Raw genomic sequence first — 5,159 nt, 5'->3', positions numbered from 1 at the left:
TGTTTCCAACAATGCTGTGCTGGGGTTGAGGATAGATTGCTCTAAAAGTAATCCAGTCAAATTCTATCTCTGAAGAAACAATTTCTGAGATCAGTGATATTTATTTTTTCCCCAAGAGGACTCCTTTCAGCTATCGCATTCCATGGTTCTCAGGAACACTATGTACCTTACAGTTTATCTTGTATCTTAAATGTCCTCCCAGTTGTCCTACACCACAATTTCCACTGTTCTTGAGAGCATCTTTAGGGTTCAACTTCTCCACTATCTGTTGCAAATGAAGTCAACAATTTCGTGAAAGAGATTAGGAGCTATCTGTTTTACAGCCTTTCTCTCCCAGGCAAAATCTCTAAACCAGAACTCTGAAGATAGGGGTGGAAACAATGGCAATCTTCTCTTTTAGTGATATCCCATTCTAGCTGAACCCTTGGTAGAGGAGTCGGGGCATCAGCCTGATGTCCGCTGGTCTTGTCTCTCCTGGCATAGAACCCATCACCTTACCAAGTAGGACAAGGGTGATAAAGGCCCCAGTATTCTCAGTGCACTGTGTTCAACTAGAACTTCTGTTCTGTAAGTGTCAGCTGCACAGAAAAGGAGAACCTCTACCTCTCAACAACACTCACCCAAGGCTTAATCTTAACAACAGATATCTGAGGACAAGATGAGAAATGCTGATGTCTTGCTCCTTCTAGGAAAAGAGCTCTCTGACTGGGACTTGGGGGTGAAGGAGTGGAGAGAGAGCCCTTTGTTCTTCTCTGCAGCAATTCGAGTGGTCTCTGTCTCACTGAGCTGGGAGAGCGGGTGATAGGGAATTGTCTTGGTTCAAATACCATAGACTCTTGCCTTTGTTGCAGAATTTTCATAATTTTCTTGAATAGATATTTCTTTATTTGCTCTTTGTCCTTAATACCACTTCCATCGGCTTTAAGTATTTTTAATGTAATTTTCATCAGTTTTACTTGAGAACAGGTCAGCACAGCTCTTCAGTGCCATACCAAAAGTACTCTGTATTATTTTTTTTTAAACTACATGTGAATGTAAAATTATCTCAAAAGAATAAACTAATCAGAACATAAATGTATAGCATGGCTAACACATCTAAGACAAGTGTTATAAGTTTCATGGTAGAAAAAGTAGACCCACAGGAAAAAATTGTTAATCAATTATCTCTTACATTTGGAATCCCTAATATCTACAAAGTAATTACCAGGTAACATGCAGTGAAGGCTCTCGATTTGATTCTGAATATCTGTTCTCTGTGCAAATGTCAAAAAAAAAAAAAAATCATGTAATGAAAGGTTTTTTAAAAAAGGAATTAAAAAAGGAATTAAATGTTCATACAATAAGATTTTTCTAAAAAGAGAAGGTAAGACTCTTTCTTACAAAAAAATGCTTATTAAAAAATGTTGAGAGAACAGTCGAGTTGGAATATTACCATTTTGTAACCATTATAATAAAGTTGCTATAGGCAAAAATCATCAGAATATGCTGTATATAAGGGAATACATTTCATGAGGAGCATGATGTTTGCATGGTGTGAAAGTATATCACCACAGATTGCTTATTGGTTGTAAGGGGTAAAATACATAGTGATGATACTGGACAACACCTTGGTTTGATAATTAATATTAATGTCCTCAGTGAGGGCAGATAGCCATCATATGCCTCTAGATGTGACAGTCTATCTAAAACACTTCAACATCACTTATAGTATTTTGTCTGGTAATGCATAACTTGAATATATTGAGAAAAGATCTGACAAACCAAAAATGAGGAATATTTTATAAAATAATTGGCCTTGGTACTTCAAAAACATCAATATTGTGAAAGATAAAGACTTAAAAACTCCAAATTAAAAAAGAATAAAGAGACATACAACTCCATGCATGATGTAATCCTGGACTGGACAAATGATAAAATGTAATATGGACTATAGATTAGGAAAAAAGTATATCAATGTTAAATTTCCAGATTTTGATCATTCTGTTATGGACTGCATGTATGTGTTCTCCCTGCCCCCCATTCATATGTTAAAACCCTAATCCCCTGTGGTATTTGGTTGGTATTTGGAGATGGGACCTTTGGGAGGTAATCAGGTCATGAGGGTAAGAGCCCTCATGATGGAATTATATCCTTGTGAGAAAGATACAAGAGAGCTTGCTTCTCTGCTGTCCTCCATGAGAAGATACAAGAAGACTGTCTGCAAACCAGGAAGAGTGTCACAGTTAGGAACTGGGCCACAGAGCAGGAGGTAAGTGGCAGGCAAGCAAGCAAAGTTTCATCTGTATTTGCTGCTGCACCCAAAAGCTAGCATCACTGCCTCAGCTCCACCTCATAGGAATACCAAAAAGGTTGGAGACCGCTGTGAGAACCAAATGCTCTTTGTTCTGATCCCATAATCACAGGAAATGACAATGACAATTGGTTCCATAGTATACAAAAAGCCATCTTCTTCTCTGAAGGATATTGTTTTGGAATAAATGCCTTCACATCTATTTCTTATTTTATTAGAAATTGTTAAAGAGACCATTCCAATTGCGAGGTTTTAAATGAAGAGCATTTAATCCAACGCAAATATGGTTCTTAATAATTGCATTGGAAATATTTGTGCTTTTACTAAAGCATAATAAGATTTGGTATTGTGTATACATGAACTCTTTCACCCAAGTTGAATTTTCCTTAAATAAGTACAAGCTCATTCTGGCCAGACTTCCTTTTTTATTTTTATTTTTTTGAGATTTATGATTATTGAGTAAAGATTCTTAACAAGAGTTTGAGCCTTATTGATGAATTTAATTTGCATCTTGGTAGCATTCCCTTAGTCAAGGACCAGGTCTCCAGAATCTTAAATGCTGCCGTGCAGCCAATATTCAGACAGATTGTTCTATAAATAATCGTTCAATAAGAACAGCAAGTAGTCAATAGAAAACCGATGAAAATAAAGCTAATGTTGAAGTCTTTACTTCTTTGTTACATAATGAGTTGAAGGAAGAATGTCAACATAATGTCACCGACATAGATCTGGAAATCTATTATGATGTTGCTTAGGACAAATCTAAGAGAACTAAATCCAAGCAGTTATCAAAACCAATGATGGGCTCCTTTCAAGACCTTAACTCATAAAGCAAAATAATGGATCAGCAGCCCAAGTAAAACATAAAATTCCCTCAGTCACACAAAAAGCGTTTCCCCATAATTAAAAGTCTCCATTTTAAACCTCAAGCCAATCAGCAAAACAACTCCGCTTTTTCCAATTCTAACCAATTCCCTACTTCACAGACTGGCCTTAAAATCACAAAACCTAATCTCTTCTTAATTTTCTAGGATTGAGAGACTCCTAAGCTTTGCCTATGGTTTGGTCTCCTTTGCTACACCAAGCTAAATAAACTGGGCTTTGTGGGAACTACCGGCAGTCTCTAATAAATCTGTTAGTGGGTTTCAAAGGAGTTTCTTATAAATGCATAGTCCAGGATACAAAGAAAATTACTATTAAGTAGGTTTCCTATTTCAGGTACAGTTTGCCTGGTGGTTTGACATGGTACTGATCATATTACATATATCTTACAGTTTTTAAAAAACATGCTAAACATTTTTTTTGCTAAACATTTTTTGCTAAACATTTCAGTGACAGTAAAAACACTATAGTGTTATGTTGGTAGAGTGCATGTCAAAGTTGAACCATTCCATTTCCCAATTATTAGACATTTAGATGTTTTTCAAATTTTGCTATTACAAACAAACCTGTGATAAACAATATTTTGCATAAAGCATTTCCTGCAGATTAAGTTATGTCTTCAGGATAAATCCTTGCAATAGCAACTGAATTAAAGGGTATGAGTGTTTGGGGGCTCTAGCCATATGTTTGTTTTCTAAGAGTTTTACCCACTCCTACCTAAAACCTGTTAACGTAAATGTTCCACTGAACTTTCACCAGCATGTCAGAAGAAACTTAAGTACAAGTTTTGCCTAGGCATTTAAGTTTTAGAGATATTTACATATAGCTTTTGAGGAACACCACAGGCATTTCTCTTTCTCAATTTGCCTCTAAATTTCTCAAACGTACTAGGTCGAAAAGCAACTGAAGTCAAAAGGCACTTGGAGGAAATGCAGGAAATATCAAATATTAAATAATAGTTACTACAGGCACAGGTAAGTTTGTTCAGCTGGTAGGTTTGTATATAGACAAAATCAGGAATCTAAGATTTAAAAGAATTTTCCAACTTGAATTAATTTCAAAACCTTTATTGACAGTTGCTGGCGCATTAACAAAAGGCTTTTTGTAAGGTATTGAGAAAAATTAAAACACAGTTGAACGTGAGGGAACCGTTTTATAGACTGCTTTTTGAGCGTGAACATTGAGAAAAGTTCAACGATTCTATTTATTAAGGAAATATTCTATTTAATAAGATAATATTTAAAAGAACATTTTATTATCATGGGTATAAGACATTAAAAAATATTAAAAGTACATTTTAATATATTTATTACAGGTTTGTTTGATAAAGTTAGCTAGGCCTTGGCCTTCTGTCCGACTGGGCCATGGGTTCTCTAGCTTTGCCCGTGTTCTCCAGAGTAACCTAGAGACAGGACCTCTGGTCCTCAATTTTCTTCCTCATAATACACGCTGCGGCTGGGAGACTGGAACTGGGGAACGGGTGAATAATGTAAAGGCACATTAGATTTCTTTCCCAATCTTAGAATTTAGCTAAACCTCCACATTCCTGGTCCTCCACAAAAAAAGAAAAAGAAAAAGGAAAACTGAGAAATTAGTCTCCACCACCCGCTTCGCTTCCACAACCATACAAAATCCAACTCGAGACCCTCCTCCACATCCTCGTCCCCGCCCCTCTCTATAAAACGGAACCTAGCACGCCCACCGCTCCGCGGAACAGCAGAAGACGACACCCTGGCAAAACGCATGCGCTGTGCCTTGGGGTCCTTTTCCGATACTTTCCACAGTCGCTCGAGGCGGTCTGGGGGTGCGCCGAGAACTACAGTTCCCAGCATCCTGCGCGGTGCGGGGACGCAAAGCCGGGATTGTGCGAAAGAGGCCCCGGAGGCTAGCGGGCCAAAGCAGGCTGCTCCTCCCAAAGAGGTTTTGCACCTCTTTCCGCCGGCCGCGTCGGTGGCGTCGGCGCTCACGTAGGGGCGGGTCACGGCGA

Source organism: Pteropus alecto, unplaced genomic scaffold, assembly GCF_000325575.1.
Source record: "Pteropus alecto unplaced genomic scaffold, ASM32557v1 scaffold7, whole genome shotgun sequence".
NCBI classification, from domain to species: Eukaryota; Metazoa; Chordata; class Mammalia; order Chiroptera; family Pteropodidae; genus Pteropus; species Pteropus alecto.
The sequence above is the reverse complement of the archived record's forward strand: the minus strand, read 5'-3'. Positions refer to the sequence as shown.